Raw genomic sequence first — 22424 nt, 5'->3', positions numbered from 1 at the left:
AATGGACACCGCTGAGTCCGAAACATGTCGGGAATTATAAAAACTGATGTTTAATGAATAAGTGGAGGGAGACTGCAATTAAAAAAAATAAACTGAATTTTGATTTTACCTTAATCTACAACTCTACTGCAAGTATGGACTATTTCTTCACTAAAAAGGCATTTTATCAACGTAAACTTTGGTATGTCAAATGGTTGCTCCATAGTGTTACACATTATTTTAAATGGCAAAAAAATTGATGCAAGTTGAGGCGATTGATGAAGAGAGGCTTTGAAGTGAAATCACTGTAAATATTTGAATGCCGGTGATATGGGTATACATAGGGTGTTTTTTTAATTTTGCAACAAAATTCAAGAGCCTATTCTTTGGACTATATCAAGCAAAAAAGTTCATCATGTTTATGTTCATCAGCATATGTCCTAAACTATCTTAGATTTTATACTACAATGTGGTGGAAGTTGAAAGAAAAAACTAACTTTTTTTGATAAATTTGATATCCCTACCCTAATATTCTTCTAAAAATTAGTACGCAGTTTCTAAACATCCATAGCGTTTTTCCTATATGTATACAATTTAAATTTTTATATTCGCAATTAGCGCTTAAAAAAAGCATAATTATGGATATCCATAACGCCTAAATCTTATTATCTTAATCAGGTATTACTTTTATAACCATTATTTCAGCTTTTTTTTAAGTTTTTCTGTTAATGCTTTCAAATACATATCTCAAATACATGTATACGTGATGTTTCAAATTTATCGAAAAAAATTAGTCTTTTCTTTCAACTTTATCATCCTGTAGTGTAAAATCTAAGACGTTTAGAACTTATGTTCATAAGAGCTTTTTCGCTTGATTTCGTTCAAGGAACACGCCTCTGAATTTTTTCGCAATATCTACTTGTATCTGTTTTGCAACGGCCAAAATGCTATCTAACGATAAAATAAATATGTTTATATACTTCCCTTTAAATAATCTCTATAATTAATTGTAAGAGTTAGGGTTAGTTAAGAGTTATTATAGTATTTAAATAATAAATTTATAATTTTGTTGTAATAAAGTATGTATCGTGATCGTTTTACTTTTTAATATTTTTTTGTTTTGATACTTACGATTCGTTTTACCAGCAGATGTCATAAAAATGTAAAACTAAACTTTCTAAATAAATTTTTACATTCATAATCTATATTTTTTTATAATTAATATATATAAATGTTGATATAAACTAAAATGTTGGTTAAGAATAAAACATATTTTAAGTATAAAACTAAATATTTATATTAATATTTTCGTTTGTTTTATTACTTCTACAAAATTATTATATTATAAAATATTTTATTTAAATTATGCCAGTACATATGGCCAGAAATATATAGGTTGGAGAATCGATCATTATGAATAGAAAGATGCTTAAAGGCAAAATAAGGCAACGCGCGCCCATGAATTTCGTGCACTCTGTTACCTGCCTGCTGCATCCTTTTTTTCAGTAAGCATTTGACTTTGTTGGTGGTAATTTTATTACATGCAAAATTTCTCAAAATTTTACGAAGTTCTAATGCCGGCTTTAAATACACGAATATCCTATACATACGTATATTGCATAATGAAACTTAAACTGATATTTTAATAAAAATAAAATATAAACTGCAATTTTTGAAGATAATGAATACGGAATTAAAAACTTCTATGCTAATTTTCTCGAATCAATATCCAACAACAGAAGGATTGTATTTTCCATGTAACGAATAAGGAGATTAATCTGAAAAAAAAAATCATCTGCTTTTTCTATCATGGTTTCACAAAATTTATTTTTTCGCTAATGGTCTTAAAGAAATATCTCTTTAATTTTGGAATATTTATTTATAAACGGGAAAACCCAATTACATTTGTGTTAAACTTTTAAATTCACAACAGCAATACATAATTTAAGTAACATACAGAAATACAGAAAATTATTAGGTAATCATAATTAATAAGTTCTAAGTAATGTTTACTAAAACTTGACACAGAAATTTGCTATATGATTCAAAAAATTGAATGTCATGACTTTAGTTTGCTACTCTGATTGTCATACTGAGGAAATTATTAAGACCATAGTTAGTACGTTGAATTAGGTAATGAAAACTATCAGTAGCTCTTGTTGTGATTAGGGTAGCATGAGTATTGGTTATTTGAAGTAGGTCTGAAGCTTAAGATTTCCCATGTTTATTAGCATATTTAGCATAATAAGTATATTTGCATCATTTTAATTAACCAATATATTCAATTTACATGTTATTGGTTTTAAACATTTTTGTTCAACTAGTTGAAGAGCATCAATCTTTTTTTTTCTAGAAAAAAGGTTACTCCAGATGAGGATGAATAGGGCATATTAGAGTGATTTTCAATTGGCAATATTTGTGAAGTATTGAGTACATCCGGAAAAGCCTTATGGCTAATATTATCTAAGTGATGAGAGAACTGTAGGCCTATATCGAGAGTAACACCCAAATAAAAAAGATAATTTAAAAAAAGAAGTTCCTTCAAGGATATAGCGACCGATCTTGTTGTCGAAATCAATAGAATTTAGATCATTTTCTATTTTGTCACAATCATTAGCAGATTTATTATACAGCTCAATTTTAGATCATCGGCAAACAACAAAAATAAATAGATAGTCAAGCATTCATCTATATCATTAATAAAAATATTTAAAAAAAGTGTCGCGAGATAAGAATCTTGCGGCACTCCAGACGGAACCTGACAATAAAGGTTTATTGATCTGGTTCAAAAATTTAGCAATCATTCTTAGTCAATGAAACAAAATATTGTGGGTTACCTTGTTGAACGTCTTGGAGAAAGCAGTGTGTATATTGTAATATATAGACAAATATATAATTGTATCTACTTGATATCGCTTCTCCAAGGCACCCAACTAAAAGTTCACCTGGTAAGAATATTTAGCTCCGTAGATTGCGCGTCACACTGCTGATTAACTAAGTAGTAAGCGTTTAAAAAGGAAGCGATGATGTCCATACTAAGCTTTTAAATACCTTGACGACTGTATTTAGTATACTAATATGCCAATAGTTGGTAGCGCAGGTTTTGTCATAAGGCTTAGGCATAAGGGTCAGATTAAAGCTACATTTCTTAGGAATACAGTGTTCAAGTATGTGAGCTTAGTAAATATATCTGATATTTTAATATGAAGAGAGTTAGATGAGTGGAGACGTTAAAATTATGGTGTGAGTATACTATAGAAAAATAATCACCGAACATATAGAGCCCACAGCTGCTTCAGTGTAGTAATTATATTATTTGTAGCATTCCTGTGTCAGACCTTTACCTAGCTGTCTCAACCTAGAAAACTTCCGATAATCGGTAACTGATCGTTTTTGTTTATATTTTTTGTGCTTTGGCTTTTGTGTAAGGTTAGTTATGAAAAATACATTTATTTGACATAACCTGTACATTTAACACTTCTTCAGATCAGGCTCTTTTGTTCTTACTCTAAAGCTAAATCTCACATAACATGAGCCAAGTTGAAATCAGCCATAATATGTAGGGTAGACATTTGAAGAGCGAGTGAGACCAATGTTTCAGGAAAAGCACTGTAAGAATGTGCTGACGAATTGGATGGTATGCGTAGAGGTCTTATGATAATATTTAAATGAACAGATTTAACTTAGACAGAATTGTGTTCAATATTATCAGTTCAGTTAGTTCAGAAAGAGGAAGACATTTACTAAGTCTATATTTGCATATGACAATTAAGATACCTTCCCCCTTTGAAGACACTGGTATTGCTTGAACATTCCTAGTGATCGATATTAAAGTTAATAAGGTCAAGCTCTGCATCATATATGCCACTATGCAACCAAGTTTCTGTTATTACAATTATGTCATATTGACATTTGCAGCCCATCACATTTAGTTATTAAATCTTGGGTATTATGGTAATATAAAAAAAAACTTTTAGTACAATTTGGCCTACGTAGTTTTTTGGACAATTCTAGAAACTCCTTGAAAATATCGAATTTGTAAGTTCCTTTCTTAATTTGAAAATCTTTGCCCAAATTCAGCTTACTGTGGCCTCCGCTTCTGCCTGCATCTTGGTCAGATAAACCTATGTAAATATTTCTACCTTTTAATTTGGGTCTAAAGAGCCCCGTGGTCATTTTTGTTAGAATTTCCCATTCGGACTGTGTTTTTCACTTTTTCATTGGAGATATTAAGAGAGTTTAAGAGAGTATTTACACTGTGCAAGTCTTTATTTTGCTCAGACAAGTTGTGAACATTAATATATTTATATATATTTAGCCTTTATTTCCAATAGGCAACTTGCTCAATAACAAAAAAAAAAATGTTGCAAAACAATGAAAAATATAGTTTAAAGAAAAAAAAAACAAACCTAAAATGATGAATGAATCAAAAGAAAACAAAATAAGTAAAGTCATAATCTCAAAAGTTATCCAAAATATTAGAACAAATAACTATTAATATAATATAAAAACCCAATTATAAAAGTTTAACAAGATAATCACATATTCAACAAAATTAAATTAAATTAACTGCAATATAACTACTAACTATAACTTAAACACATGGGTCTTAATCTCAAAAGTAATGATCCACCAAGATATCGACAATCACATGGACCGAAGAGAAATTTATATCACACATGTGACAGATCCGATTAAATATAGCGCATGTTATATATAGCGGCGATTTCAACAGGATGTTAGTATGAGGCCTTGGCAGAAAGAATATTAGGGGATGTCTAGCATTAAGCCTAGGCACCATGAAACGTACACTAGAAAGAAGTACAGGACTATCAATGAATCCATTCAGTAACCCATGCAGGAATTTTACAGAGAAGATCATTCTTCTGAGATGTAATGGATGTAGATTGAAGCGTTTCAATAGTTGCCGATGATCAAACCCTCTAACTAGATATATGCTATCCTGCCTGAAAGCCAAAAACTTAGCAAATCTACGCTGAATAGATTCAAGGAGACCAACATGATTCTGATAGAGCGGGTTCCACATAATGCAGCCAAACTCCAGTTTTGCTCTCACAAAGCAACAGAAAAGCAGTCTTAATGTAGATTCCAAAGTAAAACCCTAAGAACTTCTAATTATGAACCCAGGCCTTCTCAAGGCTGACTTGACTCTGTTGTTGAAGTGTGGAACGAATGTAAATTCAGAGTCAAAGGTAATATCGAGATCAGTAATTTGCTCTAATCTACTCAACATGGTATCATTAATAAAGTAATCAAAATTTAAATTAAATGAGTATTTTTTTTTAAATTTAATGAGTGTTTTTGATCTAGAATAACTAACCACACTACATTTAGCCGCCGCATTCACGCCTAACCTGTTAACAGCGCACTATACCTCCAATGTATTTAGGTAGTTCTGAAGAAAAACACAATCCTCCAAGCCATATACGTTTAATAAGAGCTTCAAATCATCGGCAAAAGCCAGCCTATGACAAGTGAGTGACTCAATCAAGTCATTTATAAAAAAACTAACAGGAGCGGACCCAGGTTCGAGCCCTGTGGCACACCCGACGTTACGTTAAAAAGTTTTGATTTAAAGCCCTCATATTCGACATATTGAGTGAGATCTACCAATCAAGTAGGAATGAAATAAATTAAATAATCTCCCTGAAAAACCATACTGAGTTAATTTATGCAGCAAAATCTATTCGATCAAAGACTTTTCGGAAGTCGGTATAAATAATATCGACTTGAGTATTAACATCAAGTGATTTACAGATGTGGCTAGACGGACAGGATAAGTTAGTAACACAAGATCGCCCGCTAAAAAATCCATGCTGGTCTACAGAGCTGAGTTCTTTTGCATGACTAAATAGCGACCGATTCAGGACAATTTCGAAAATTTTTGAGAAGTTACGGAGTAATGAGATTAGCCTGTAGTTCACGATTTGATCAGAGTCCCCAGCTTTTAAAATAGGTATTATTTTAGCAGTCTTCCAAATTTCAGGAATCTGTTCTGTTGATAGTATTAAGTTGAAAGTTGAATTATATTTATATTAATATTGTTGACACGGCTTTGGTGATCTTAAAGTTTCGTAGAATCATTATTTAATCCAGTAGAGCAGTGGTGTTCAAGACACATGTAGGTGTAGGTAGATTATTTTTGATGTCTTCCTTTAACCGCCTTATGTCCTATTTATTTGATCAATGGTTTTTACAATTTAAAGTATTTATTGAGTTCCACTACCTTAATTACAGTTGAAGTTATACCAGAGCAGACATTATTATGGAATACCTTTTAACAGCTGTCGCAGTTTGTAAAAAGCTTTGAATTAGCATCATCCATTTTACATTTAAGACACTGCATGGACGCAAAAAATATTGACTGAATCTGATACACTAAATAGCTAAGATTTTAGACACAATTTGTTATAAGAGTATATAATCGCTGAGATAATGTTAAAATCTGCTCTAATATTATAAAAAAAAATATTAGAGAATCTGATACGGTATGAATAATGAATAGTGTTAAAAGTTAATTTTAACAATTTATTTTATTTTATGATTTTATGGAATCGAAGTTTATGGTTGTCAAACGAATAATACCTTTTTTCTCAAGTAAATAATTTTTGCCTGAACTTTCTCCCAAATCCCAACATGTGTTTTTACCTACTTTTTAAGAAATGCCTTTGTTACCAGTTTAGCTTAAGTGCACTTAAAAATCCATTTTTCTCCTCAAGTTCACTTAAGTGTTGGCCCCATGACACACGTGCATCCCACATTTTTACCCAACATTTCACCCCGAGTCCCACGAGAAAAAATCAGTATTCACTCCGTCGCCGCAAAAAGAAGTACCTACTCTCGCGCCCCCGAAACACAAGGTTTCTTTCACCAGTGAAGGAATTCACAAAGCTTAAAGTACCGAGAAAATAAGTTAGTCAAGAGCAAGTTGGCGCAAGCAATTCCTCTCTCTCTCACTCTCTTCCGTTTAAGTATTTGTCTAAAGTTCATATATGTATACCTAATTGTTACGATAAAGTAGTTTAAGTTATGTAAAAAGGTCTATAGTGAATAAGTGTGCGTAAAGGTGGAAAATTGAACTGAAAGTGAGTGCAACGTTGTGAGTGCAACAGTGGTTGTCAATAGCTGCACAAACCAAGGTGACGTTAGTGCTAATGCCGTTCCTGGTTCCTGCTAAGTTCCTGCTATTGGTCTTGTGATTCTGGAAGGCTGGTAACGTCAACTAATATTGTAAACCCTGTTAAATAACTAACTTCAACATTGTAAATCGTTCATTAGTCTATACCTGTAAATTATTACTAACCAAAAGGTACAATAAACCCTTATGTAATCGTAAATCACAACTGTGTAATTTATTGAACTGGACCTATGTCATTGAAGGGCTCGTCAATGCAGTAGCCGTTGCTCGAGCAGGTATAGGTAGGTTTTTTAAGAAACCCTAATCTATATTCATGGTCCTTCGAGCCGGATCTTCCCAAGTTGTGATTTTACGATTCATCTAAGCAAAAACAAAACATACTTCTTGTGTAAAAAGTATATAATTGGTTCCGACATATGTGTCGGTGGTCCTTCGAGTAAACAGTATTTTAGTTAATTACTTACTAACAAACCTTTTAGTTATTTGTCCCTTGTTATTTTGTTATTTTCACTTGTTACTTGTTATAATTGTTATTTGGAAATAAGTAGCAACTCACTTTTTACTTTTTCTTTTAAATTGTTTATTGGTAATTAGTTTATTTTCTCTTAACAATTATTGTTTAAATTTAAAGAAAATCTATTCCCAAAAAATAAGCATCTGGTTGTCTCGTAATTTTTTGTGTTTATTCTGTAAGCCTAAAACTAAAAAATAAAATGGCTGAAGAAATAGAAATATCAGTAGAAGCGTTGGTTAAAAATCGCGGATATTTAAAGGCTAAAGTAACACGAATTGTTAATTGGTTTTTAGAAAATAATGATAGTATACATGACTTTTTAGAAATTCAGGTACGTGAAAGTATGTTAACCCACGCTTTTAAAGATTTTGAAGAGGTAGAAAAACAAATTGTAGTTTTAGATATAAGTAAAGTAGACAAGGATGATGTAGAAGACAAATACTTAACGTGTGTTGCTAAAATGCAACGTAAAATTTTAGAACTTTCCCCGCAAGCGCCAACTCAAGTAAGACATATAGTTCCCCAACACTCTCATTCCCCAAATGTTAGTTTGCCCCAAATTAGCATACCTCCATTTAACGGAGACATCACTAAATGGAATGCCTTTTTTCAACTTTTCTCTACCCTTATTCTAGATAATCAATCTCTCTCTGATATTCAAAGATTAATTTATTTAAAATCTTATTTAAGAGATGAACCCCTAAATTTGGTCGATAATTTACAATTGACCACTGACAACCTCCAAATTGCCCTAAATACCCTTAGACAAAGATATGATAATCAATTATCAATTATTTTTGCCCATATTAAAAATTTAGTTGACATTCCTATCCTAAATAAGGTATCCTCACACACACTTAGGGAATTTATAGTTTGCATAAAACAGAACTTTGATTCACTGAAAAATCAAAACATTCCAGTAGACCACTGGGATTTAATTTTAATTTATATTTTTTCTCAAAAATTAGACTTTGGCACAAGAAAGGCATATATATCCGAGAGAGGTTCTCAAATGCGCTCTTCCTCACATGTGGTCCCTAAGCTTGAAGAATTTCTAAGCTTTTTAGAAAAGCGTTGTTCGGTGTTAGAAGATCTCTCTGAAAGCCCTTCAACTAAAAATTATTCCCATGGACGTTCTTCTCAACACAACACTCCCTTTGTTAAAAAAATTTCACACTATGCTCATGGTGGGCAACGCCAAGGCAACCAAGTCATACCTCAAAACTCTCCTCAAAACTCTTGCTCACATTTTGTTGCAGGACAAAGGTGTCCCTTTTGTGAGCACCCTGATCACAAAGTTTATACTTGTTTTAAATTTAAAGATCTTAGTTTAAAACAGAAACAGGATTTTGTTATTCATAATAATCTATGTTTTAATTGTCTCGGTTCAAGGCATCAAGTAAAAAACTGTACATCTCAGAGGTGCCAGATTTGTCATATGAAACACCATTCTCTTTTGCATCCAATGGATGATGCAGCACAGCCCTTGCAAAGCAGAAATTCACATTGGAGGCCAAATCCTCAAACCCAAAATGAACGATCTCAAAATTTTAACAGAAATTCGCTTCTCATAAATAGCTCCCATTCTCGGAATCAAGGTTCAAGCCAAAGCTCCTCTCAGACTCAAGAACCACAAATCCCAAGCACAAGCAATGAAATTAACTCGAATCGCCCTCACGCTAATAAACCTGTGACTTTGTCAGTTTTCGCCACTGAAGATAATGAAATTTTATTAGGTACTTCATTGATTCAAATACCCGACAAGAATGGTCATTTTATTATTGCAAAGGCAATATTAGATCCCGGGAGTACTATATCAATAGTAACCCAATCGCTGGTTCAAAGACTTGATCTCTCTCCTAAGACGCAGCCAATACAAATCTCTGGTATTGGCGGCAAAATTAAGCACTCTAATCACGCAATTTCCCTGAGAATTCATTCCTGTCACAATCACGATTACTTCCTGAATGTTAACTGCTGTGTATTAGACAAAATCACAGAAAAATCCCCTCACTTTAAAGTCAACAAATTTATGTTGAACCTTCCCAATAATACACCGCTTGCAGACCCCTACTTTGATACGCCTTCTACAATAGATTTATTGTTGGGAGCAGATGTATACTACCACATTCTTTCAGGCGAATACACCAAGGTTAACAACGACTCTTTAACGTTGGTAGGTACCTACTTTGGCCACATTCTTTCAGGATTAATCCCCTCCCAAGCTCTCGTTCACAAAACCCCTTTGGCAAATTCTAAGAATTGCTTTTTAGTGCAATCATTAAATTCAGATTGCTCACTGGACTCATTAATTGAGAAATTTTGGTTACTAGAAGATGTCTCGCCCACTCACGAAAAACCCCTATCCCCTGAAGATTCTATGGTTGAACAGAATTTTCAAAATACCACGGTATTTAAAGATGGTCATTTTCAAGTCGACTTACCCCTTAAAAGGCCCCAAGAGTCACATCCGCTAGGAGAGTCATATTCATTAGCCAAGAAAAGGTTTCACCACTTAGAAAAGCGTTTTCAAAAATCTCCTGACCTTTTTCTTGAATACAAAAAATTTATCGGTGAATATATCTCACTCAATCATGCACGAATTATTCCCCTTTCCCTTAAAACTGAAAATCACAACAATCGATACTTTCTGCCTCACCACTGTGTAATTCGTGAGGACAGTACAAGCACTAAACTTCGTGTAGTGTTTGACGGATCTATGAAAACGTCTTCTGGGCTATCACTCAATGACGTAATGCATAAAGGATATACAGTTCAACCTGAACTGTTTGATATTTTACTTAGGTTTCGAAGTTTTAAATTCGCTCTCACTTCTGATATCGAAAAAATGTATAGACAGGTGCGCGTTAACCCAAATCAAACTTACCTGCAAAATATTTTATGGCGCGACCATCCCTCTCAGCCAATGCAATGCATTGAATTACTCACCGTCACTTATGGCACGAACTGTGCCCCCTATTTGGCTACACGCACCCTGAATGAACTTGCCATTATTCATAAAGACGATTATCCTCTTGCGTCTCAAGCTATTTTATCTCAATGTTACGTGGACGATGTTCTCTGTGGGCAAGATACATATGAAAATTTGGTAGAATTACATAGGCAGCTGTTGGAACTTTGCAAGATTGGAAATTTTCACTTACATAAATGGTGTTCAAATAGCAATTTATTTTTGTCCAAAACTTGTGATAATGGGTCCCAAGAAAGTTTCACCATAGAAACCGAGGGAATTTCAAATAAAGTCCTTGGTGTAGGCTGGAATCCCGACTCAGATGAGTTTTTTATCTCTTTACCTGATACTAGGTCCGAAAGCATAATTACTAAACGTATAGTTTTATCTAAAATTGCGCAAATGTACGACCCCTTAGGATTCATAGCTCCCATTGTTGTAAATGCTAAATTAATTATGCAAAACATTTGGAAAGAAAAAATTAATTGGGATGAACCCCTGAAAGAACCCATTTTAACCCAATGGACCACCTTTATTAAAGAGCTTCCCCAACTAATGTGTTTAAAAATTCCACGTTTTTTCCTAGCTAATAATAATCCCAGTTCACTTCAAATCCATGGATTTTCAGATGCCAGCAGGAAGGCATATGGTGCGTGTGTGTATATAAGAGCCCTTTATCCTAACAAAAATGTCTCTTGTCAACTTATTACTGCCAAAAGTAGAGTAGCCCCGATAAGAGAAATTACAATTCCCCGCATGGAACTCTGTGGAGCACTTTTACTTTCCAATTTAGTCACTCGTGTGTGTTCCATATTAAAAGAAAGATTTTCAGTTGACAACATTAATCTTTGGACTGACTCTGAGATTGTACTTGCTTGGTTAAATGCCCACCCTTCTCGTTTCAATGTGTTTGTAGCAAACCGCATTTCTCAAATTCAGGTTTTATCTCAAGACTGCAAATGGCGTCATATTCCAACTGCGGATAATCCAGCTGATCATCTTTCTCGCGGATTTACCGCAGACCAGATTCTCACCTCTACGCTTTGGTGGAACGGCCCAAAGTTCTTACTGGACCCGAATTTAAATTTAAAAATTTATGAAAAGGGACCTTGCTCCACTGAAGAAGAAGCAAGAAAAGCAAAAACGGTCTTGCTTGTTAACTCCGAAGATTTCTGGATAACACTTTTTAATCGGTTTTCTAACTTCTCGCGATTGCAACGAACTATTGCATTTATACATAGATTTGTAAATAATTGTAAAGGTAATGGTAAAAAATTTTATGGTGCTTTAGCTGTAACTGAATTAAAGGCTGCAGAAATTTTTATAGTAAAGCAAGTTCAACACCAAACGTTTTCAAAGGAAATCAGTGAACTAAAGTCAGAAGAAAGAAAAATTTCAAACAAGCAAGTCCTTAGGTTAAACCCCTTTATCGATACCTCCAATCTCATAAGGGTTGGAGGCAGATTATCCCAAGCACCCATATCATTTGATCAAAAATTTCCAATTTTATTGCCCTCAAAAAACCATGTTGTTGGACTCTTGCTGAAAAAAGAACACATTAGGTTAGGACATGCTGGTCCTCAAACGATATTGTCAAATATTCGTCTTAAATACTGGCCGCTAAATGGATTAAGAGAAATAAAAAAGATCTCTATAAACTGTTTACAATGCTATAAATTTAAGCTTAAAACAGGAGAACAAATTATGGCAGATCTCCCTAAATCCAGAGTTGTCCCTTCTAGACCGTTTTTAACAACAGGTGTCGATTTTGGAGGACCATTTATTATTAAATCGTCATCTCTTCGACGCGCCAAAATTGAAAAGGCGTATATCGCTTTATTTGTATGCATGGTCACTAAAGCTGTTCATTTGGAGCTAGTATCAAGTCTCTCTTCACAAGCATTTTTAGCATGCTTTAAACGTTTTATTTCAAGACGTGGATGCCCGGCAACAATTTTTAGTGACAATGGTACAAATTTCTCTGGTGCCAGCAATCAAATTAAAGAAGTTTATGACACGCTTAAGTCACAACAGACACAAGAGCAATTGACTGCATTTTTCTCATGCCATGAAATACAGTGGCAATTTATACCTCCTTTCTCTCCTCACTGGGGTGGTCTTTGGGAGGCAGCTATAAAAAGTACTAAACATCACTTACGAAGATTAATTGGAAACCAGAATTTAACCTTTGAAGATTTTTCCACTATTTTAGCACAAATTGAGGCTATTTTAAACTCCAGGCCACTTCTTCCCCTATCAGCTGATCCACTGGACTTAACTTGTCTTACCCCTGGACATTTTTTAGTTGGAAGTCCTCTCGTTTCGTACCCTGAGCCCAATGTCTCGTCAATTCCTGAAAACCGCTTAGATCGTTGGCAAAGGTTAAGTCAGATTCAACAATTCTTTTGGACTAGATGGACCAAAGAGTATCTCAACAATCTTCAGAATAGGCCTAAATGGAGGTCCCCAGTCCCCAATATTGAAACAAATGACCTTGTTCTTCTTAAAGATGAGAACACCAAACCTCTTGATTGGCCGTTGGCCAGAGTAGTAGACACTTTACCTAATAAAGATGGTAAAATACGCTTGGTAAAAATTAGGACTAAAAATGGAATATTTACTAGAAATATAACCAAATTATGCCCGTTGCCCAAATCTGATAGTAACTTAGTTTAACCATAGTATTTCTTGATAAGTTTTGTCTATAAGTTATAATGTATAATGTTTGTTGAAGGCAAAGCCTTCAAAAGGGGGGAGTATGTTAAAAGTTAATTTTAACAATTTATTTTATTTTATGATTTTATGGAATCGAAGTTTATGGTTGTCAAACGAATAATACCTTTTTTCTCAAGTAAATAATTTTTGCCTGAACTTTCTCCCAAATCCCAACATGTGTTTTTACCTACTTTTTAAGAAATGCCTTTGTTACCAGTTTAGCTTAAGTGCACTTAAAAATCCATTTTTCTCCTCAAGTTCACTTAAGTGTTGGCCCCATGACACACGTGCATCCCACATTTTTACCCAACATTTCACCCCGAGTCCCACGAGAAAAAATCAGTATTCACTCCGTCGCCGCAAAAAGAAGTACCTACTCTCGCGCCCCCGAAACACAAGGTTTCTTTCACCAGTGAAGGAATTCACAAAGCTTAAAGTACCGAGAAAATAAGTTAGTCAAGAGCAAGTTGGCGCAAGCAATTCCTCTCTCTCTCACTCTCTTCCGTTTAAGTATTTGTCTAAAGTTCATATATGTATACCTAATTGTTACGATAAAGTAGTTTAAGTTATGTAAAAAGGTCTATAGTGAATAAGTGTGCGTAAAGGTGGAAAATTGAACTGAAAGTGAGTGCAACGTTGTGAGTGCAACAGTGGTTGTCAATAGCTGCACAAACCAAGGTGACGTTAGTGCTAATGCCGTTCCTGGTTCCTGCTAAGTTCCTGCTATTGGTCTTGTGATTCTGGAAGGCTGGTAACGTCAACTAATATTGTAAACCCTGTTAAATAACTAACTTCAACATTGTAAATCGTTCATTAGTCTATACCTGTAAATTATTACTAACCAAAAGGTACAATAAACCCTTATGTAATCGTAAATCACAACTGTGTAATTTATTGAACTGGACCTATGTCATTGAAGGGCTCGTCAATGCAGTAGCTGTTGCTCGAGCAGGTATAGGTAGGTTTTTTAAGAAACCCTAATCTATATTCAAATAGAATTAAAATGTATAACTGCTTTGTTACGAATTTCATCTTTAATACTTACAATTAATTATGATAATTGTTTTTGATGTATTCACGTATCAATACAACGTAGTTATCTTAAAGATGGCAAAGATCAACAATAATCAAAATCAATAAATTAAACGAAGACTAACATATTAAATTAGTAAGAAACGTAAATAAAATTGTATACTAGATTACTTAAAAGAAAAATATGTCATATAAAAATTAAAACTCTGCATATTTGCAAACTAATAATTATTAAATTTTGCTAATATTAAGGTCATAAATGCATAATTTAAATTTGCCTCACAGTACCCTGCATTATAATTACTTAATCAAAAAGATTATAACAGTAAATATTTATTAAATTTTAAATATTAAAAATATGATATTAAACAATTAGTTAATTAAAACTTCTTAATAAAAAGTAAAATTCTTAAATACTATAAAACTCAAATTTACAAAATATACTGCAAAATTACATTGACTCTTTTGGGAATATATTTTAATGCTGAAAATATGTACATATCAAATATATTCAGCTCTAAAACTCGTGCTTTTGAACTTTTGACTAGGGTATTACAAATTAAGTACCTGGGAGTGACCTTTGACACTAAATTAACTTTTAATGCTCGTGTATAAAATCTTGCAAATAAATCATTAGAATAAATATAGATTTATTGCGCAAAATTCCAAAAATTCTAAAAAATTATATGAAATAACTTTACTAAGCATTATTTATGTGATAATAAATATGCAACTATTATTTAAGTCCTTATTATAAATGCTATATATTTGAAAGATTTACAAAATAATAAGTTATTTATATATTTATCTTAGAAATATATGTTTATAATTTTATAGTGACTTCATCTTTAGTTTATAAGAGATATTTAACCGGATTCATTGTAGACACGTAGCCAAGCTTTACCTATGTATATAGACTTAGTAATGAACATATTATTAATGGCCCTATATTTTTATTTAAATAACCATTTAATATTCCTGACTATAAAACACATTATCTTTTTATTTATTACATTCCTGATAATGTAAACAATAACTTACTGGGATCACTTTTTTATAGTATCCAAAATATACAATAACATTCAATATGGTGCATATGAATATATATTATTAAATAACATATAATACATTTGAGTCAAATATAAAGCCTTTAATTTAAATTATTAATAATAGTTTATTTTTTTAGTGTTAATACTTAGTAATATAATGTATTTATGTACCAGATATATTAAGCATAGCAAATAAATTATAGAAGGTATTGATAATTCACGATAAACTAATGGTGAATGTCATAAAGTAAATGATGGTCAAGAACTATTTAAAATTCACAGGTAGACCTAAGACCACAAACTTATGAATGAGGCCAAGAATCCAAGTTATCAATAAACGAATAAGCAAAAACCAACAAATGAGGATTATTTATTGGAACAAAATATCGGGTATCTTTTCTAGAGCTATTATACAAGCACACCAAGTCATTAACAACAAGAATAGATAGAAATGCTGCACTACCTTAGAAAATTAAACAACTAATAAACAATTCAACATATTATGAAAAACTCTTTTAAAAATATATTTAAAAAATGGTTATCTATAAAGTGCTCTATACACTTTATACGTTCTATTTTTGAGCCTGTGTATAAGCGTTACAATTTAATTTCAATGCGCGTCGTCTAAAAAAATTTATATGGCAACACTTTTTGCTGATCCCTGATTCAAACTGCTTTGTCTTTACGACTCTTCCATTTTAATTCAAATACTGTTTATTCTAAATGTTAATGAGAGCGCTTACAGAGTTGTTAGCAAGAAGAGTAAACCTGCTTGTAATCATCTATTAGGAAGCAGTTAAGTTTTTTATGTCACGTATATCTAAAGGGTATACATATGAGACGTGCATCTTTTTTAGTTGTTCCTAAGAAAACTGAAATGATGAGTGGTTCTTTATTTTAACGGCAATTCAGAAGATTTATGATTAAATAGGTTATGAGTCAAAAAAATCTCGAGAAGACCAAAAACTAATATGGTAATTTATATAATATAATTACTTAAATAACATGGTTTAATCGTGTTAGTAACGATTTCACCAAGATGGGACTATTATTCAAGAATTTATGTAAATTTCTCGAAAATAAGTTGTCGCGTTAAGTTAAGACGCAATTAATCTGGCCTGAATTATGCAAATTTCCTGGATAAAATTGTTGCTTATCGTTTTTCGTTGGGACTAGAACGCGTGTCTCGGTTATTATGTTATTATCTTTATATAATCCTCGATTGTCGGTTTAAATATTACATTTATTGAGTTTGAATGTTTCAGAAATTTTTTTTTTCAGGTAAGTTAACCTAAAGCATCTTAAGAAGTCATGGCATATGTTGGACGTAAGTAACTTATGTTATAGTCATATTAGGATTTCATTTATTTGTTATGTAACTCTCCTACCATGAAATATCTTTACGACCAAGGTTCACAGCTGCAAGCATCTCACATCTCTGGAAAACGTCGAAGCTTTCAGCTTAAAAGAAACATTGACTCTTTTCAAAATTTTGAGCAAATGTAACTCCAAATAGAAAACCTTCGAAAAATATATATATGCAAGAAAAGTTAAGAAAAAGTAAAAAAATGTGTTGTTTTTCGCTGTGTTAATGAATTCTAGATAGTTATGATCATTATAAACATATGCACTTTATTTCCTGTATAATTATGTCTTTTTGATGCATTGTTGATCTATTGCTTAATTCTCTTGATTAATTATTTGAATTTTTTTATAAATTTTGATCAAAATTGTAATGTAGAAAGTAAGAAAATTGTAATAATGCCAGACACCCATTTTTTTCCAAAAACCCTGTAATAAATATGTATTCTTATATCTGCTAATAGAAACTTTATCCAAAATTACTTATCTAATATCCAACTCGCCCAGAAATAAAAAAGTCTTAGTTGTGGGTAATGTAAATTAGGCATAACAAATAGTTAACATCAAAATCGTGAATCACATCATCATAAGATTTTTTCTTAATCGGTAATATGCAATTTACCTCCAGTCTTTTAATTTTTCTCTCCTATTCGCTGTACTTTTCTCAGCCCACTTCAGATGTAGATTTTATAAGGATTTCAAAATGGATGAATAATCTTTAAGTTGGTCTTATATAATATTTGATGCCTGAAAACTCAAACTGTAATTTTCAAAAGAAATAAAATATTAAAACGGGTAATAAACGGTCATTTTGTAGTTATTTATGTATGTAAAATTATTTTTTTAAGAATTGGAAATTTGTTAATTATATTTGACAATTTACATGAATAAAAAAAAGAGATTTTACATACGTGTATCATACAAAATTTTTTCTACCGTCGAAGAAAACGAAGAACTTTTGAAATTTTTTGACAAATTATAAATTAAATGTCAACTAGATGTCAAATTACTTTTAATTTTGACACTAGTGCATAAAAAATTAAATTTTATAAACTCTGGAAAGTTTATAGAAGAAGTAACATACAAATTTTCAAAAATCAAAAATACCAAATTACTTTACGCACTAGTTATTTATGTCACAAGTGTGTAAAATGATCCTTTTTTTGAATGTGAAACTTTCCATGAATAAAAAAAGAGGATTACACACATGTGACATACAAAATTTTAATAAACTTGAATTATTAATAAACCTCAAATTACTCTACAAAATAGTTATTTATGTAACAAGTGTGTAAAATGGTCCTTTTTTTATGAATGGGAAATTTGTCGCATGGGCTGTAGGCGAATGCGACAATTCCCGTGTATATTCTTATATTATCATATCAGTGTGATTAATCCTTCTTGGAAACGTTGGGAGGTCAAATGAAAAACTAAAATATTTTTCGAAAATTCGTATTATATTAAATTTAAATTTAAATTTTATATTAGTAAGTATATAAGTATAACAATTTTGTGAATATAAATAAAATTGTATATATAGCCAAGTGTATTATATTTTCATCTAATATCTATCTAGCTTATTTTATTGCATTTTATCATGTCATTTAAATTACTTAATATTAAAATTTAAAGCTTTAAATTATAGTATAAGCGAATCTCTTATTAATTAAAAATTTTTAATTATTAAATAGTAGAAGCTACACTGACTATCCAAAAAGAGTTTTTTTTTCTGGCGTCTTAATATTTTTTACTTTATACCAGCATGACTTTCTATAATTTAAGAAATATTTCGACATCTAAACATATAATTTATTCCTTTTAACTCTTTTTATTAAAATTTACTAAAGTAATTTTATAAATGTAAATGCTTAAACTCTTTAAAATGCATAACTTAAGTGGATATAGTAGTTATTTTATGTTCATTTTATGCCATAAATAAAGCATAAATAAAACTTCTTTTTCAATTGGATTTTGTGCAGCTGATATAAAGATAACTTTATTTTACTGGATCCAAATTTCTATTTGCATATGCCTCTGATGATAAGGATACCGTGTCCCTAACTTTTTCAAAATGCATCTGAATAGAATATTACAATATTAAGTTTTTATTTGCCTTTGAAATACCAAAGAATTTACGAGATCATTAAGAAAGAAGAAACTATAAAATAGAAAGGTAAAAATTAATTTTGTTATTGAATCCAATGCTTTCATCAAAAAGTTTTTTCAAACAGAAGCATTGAAACAGAATAGTTGATTATTTCATGAAGAAAACGTACATCATCACAAAATAATACTTTTTTCTTGAATTATCGATATAAAAATAATTCTAGTAAGGTTTATTTATATTAAAAAAAACAATAATATAAAAATAATAATTATTTTTTAAAGGATGGTGAAATAAGTCGTTATTACATTATACCAGTAAATTTTCCTGTAATATAGGTTTATAGTTTTTATTGACGTGTTTACTTGTAACCTATACCTTATCTGCCATATTTATTTACTTTTGTACATACTTTACATCTGACACAGAATGAAGCAGGAACAAGTCTTACTCAAATTAAGAACGAAGCCCATCTCTACTGAGCTCATCGGTTTTCAATGACGCGATTTGCATCTAAATGAATCTTTAAGTAAGACATTCGAGCTGATTGCTATGCCGTGTAGACCTTAAATATTTGGCAGTTTAACTGGCGTGTTGGCCTCGATATTTTTATTATTTGGTCGACGTTCTTTAAATATATAATTTATAGGCGAATATTTTGCCAACTTTACCATAAATCACTTTGTGATGTAAAACCTTTGAAGATGCATGATAATGAGATTGATGAGGGTCAGCATTCGTTAAAGTATGAATATTAACGATAAGGTTATTTTAAATAAAAGGATAACATGCTAAAATAAGAAAGTTAAAAATCTGTTTTATATTTTTTTTCAATTGCATAAAAAACTCAATTTGTCTCTTTTGTATTAAAAAATGATAACCATTTAACCAGATTTGCTCTTCAAGAAAATATCATAGTTCCATTTATGTCGACATCTTCTTTCCGACGATTTATCAATTCTCTTGGGCCTTTACTTTTTAATAAACTTTTGGATGACCTCAAATAACTTAAGAATAATCAAAAGAAATTCAAGAGTGAAAGCAAGTGTTTTCTTTTGAAAAACCTCAGTTACTACAATTCTTACCTAACTCCTGATGTTTCATATATTATATTTTATTTAACAGAAAAAATCTTACAAAAGAAAAAATCCAAAGTAAAATATAAATCGTGTATTTAAATTGTTTTTCGTTTCGTATTCTTCGTGTTCTTCGTTTCGTCTTCGTTCGTTCTGTGTTTTTATTTCCGTACTTCTGCATCTCTTCCAAACGGGGAGACTGGTATCTTTCCTACAGTTCTTAATAGATTTTATTAAATTATTTTCTCGTATATTTTTTAACAATTCTTTTTTTATAAAACCAGTTTGCAGCATCAAATTCTATTTGTTATTTAATTAATAATAATCGTATTTCACGGTTTTTTATGTTGTTCAATCTTTAAAAATGCATGAACAAATGATGCATTTGCACATGCACTTTTTATAAGTGGAGTTCTAGAGGCATTCATGTTATCTTTAATTTTTCTGTTAATTTACACATATAATTTAGAGCCCTACATAGTTGTAAATCATATCAGCAACTAAGAAGATCGTAGTGAATTTGCTTAGTGGTTTTGTAAAGTTGCTTTTAATTCCCGCCGATCAACCTCTAAAAAAAGATTAGGAAAAGATTGCGTTCTTGTAAAAGCAATATTGCCTAATAATAGCCAGTTTATCGGGGTCTCTTTATATAATTTTAGTATTTGTCATTTCTGGCACTTGTATCAAAGCTATTTTTATGTTAAAGAGATAATTGACCACAGACTAAATATTCAAAATTTCTTCTAATTATAAATTTTAACATAAAACTGTAGCTCTAGTAATCTAACATTATTGGAGCTACATATTAGGATAGATCGCAAAAGTATGGATAATAAGAAAGAAGATATATTATTTAGAGCTTCCATAGTAATGTCCTTGTTAATTCGGAATTTATTAGGAATTTTTTAGTTTAAACTCCTTGTTCATTTGAATAAGCTATTGTAATATGAAAACACATTACTCTACATAGCGTAATACTTTTTCTCACCTCTTATTATTGCAGTCGCAATTTTAGTTAAGTGCTTTTACCTCTTCTCCACCAGGAAGTTTCGTTCAATATCTCTACTTTTTACCATCAGTTATTCGATATAGATGTAATTCCTCTCCTCTCACTACCAGAAGGATATCAAAATTTAGGCAAGTTCCTTAGAAGACTAGAGGGTTTTATTCCTCACTACTTCCCACCGTTAACTATTTTAGAGTAATTCGATAAAGTATTTTCTACGTGTACGATTTTTTTGTACCTGTACAAGTACCTTGAATAAATATAACTTAAAAGAGGTTTTACATTAAGACTATGCTTTGCCTTATTTAATACCCAGGAAAATATTTGTTTTTAAAACAAATTAGCTTAAAAAAAGTTAATGACTCTCTGATACAACACTTTGATGATAAACATGCTATCATATGAAAATGTGTCTAAATTACCGTATAGTTTTTTCCGAAACTACATAAACGCCACAAGACAAATCTCTTAGATTCACATTATCAATGGGGTCAATTATTTGAGGTAGCGCAATTAAAAATGTTTAAAGAAAGGATTTTGGCTAACATTTTCTTCCAATAAATATCTCAAGCCATAATTACCTAATGGCTCTTTGTAAATCATTAAAAAAAAAAAAATAAAAAGCAATTGTTAAGTATTATATTAAAATTATAGACTCGATAATGACGTTTCTACATTTAACCTACAACACAAACGCAATAGCAAACAAAAAAAATATTTTTTCTTGTTTAGTAAATTATTATTGATTTTTATTTGATAGATAATTTTTTTCACGATAAATTATTAGACCTCTCCACTTGATAAAACTGGGTTATAAAAACATATTTAAAATATAAATTGTGTATTTACTTTAAAGCTTACTCATAATTCTATTAAAAATATAAATTTTACATCAAAGTTTTGAATAAAGAAATAACTATATTAAAGACATTATTTTAGCTCTCAATGTAATAAATTTTCATCTTAAACATCTGTAAAGTATTATTAATTAGGAAGTTTAAAATGTCTCATCTTTATAATATAGTTCACGTCGAATTTAATATAGTAGAGGAATATAATAGAGTAAAAGTCTCCTTTTCCTTAAATGGAGAGGATTTAATATTATTCAATTATTTCAAAGATTTTTATTATGTCGTTCTTCAGAAGTATGGATAGAAGTATCTTTTGAAGAAATACTACTTCTTCGAAAGGTGCTTCTATCCATATATATTCAACATTTGTAGGACCTTGTCTAAAGATAAATTAAAAAAAATATTATTATTTAAGTTTTCCTTTTTCGCAAATAATTAATGATTTAGTTTTAGTTATTTTAATAAGTTAGAAATTAATAGCAGCTACTTGCTAATATAACTGAATATATTAATTAATTCCTTATATTATTGGATAAAATGTGGAAGCGTTCTTGAAGTCTTTTTACGGCAACGAATCTATCTTACTTCCTATTACATAAAAAAACA

At 31.0% G+C, this 22424-nt stretch overlaps 1 protein-coding gene and 1 long non-coding RNA gene across 3 annotated transcripts in view; one reads left to right on the top strand and one right to left on the bottom strand.

The window, feature by feature from the left end:
* The window catches only part of LOC126750057 (transcriptional activator cubitus interruptus), a 176682-nt gene that overhangs the window by 109450 nt on the left and 44808 nt on the right, over nucleotides 1–22424 (top strand). The gene's annotated exons all lie outside the window — the stretch shown is intronic.
* LOC126750107 (uncharacterized) lies at nucleotides 1578–17730 on the bottom strand. Its single transcript, XR_007665627.1, has 3 exons — nucleotides 17693–17730; nucleotides 17404–17528; nucleotides 1578–1757 (listed from the first exon to the last, which is right to left on the bottom strand). It is a non-coding gene; the product is annotated as an uncharacterized LOC126750107 (long non-coding RNA).

Source organism: Anthonomus grandis, chromosome 1, assembly GCF_022605725.1.
Source record: "Anthonomus grandis grandis chromosome 1, icAntGran1.3, whole genome shotgun sequence".
NCBI lineage: Eukaryota > Metazoa > Arthropoda > Insecta > Coleoptera > Curculionidae > Anthonomus > Anthonomus grandis.
This window is presented reverse-complemented; position numbering and strand designations above follow the sequence as displayed.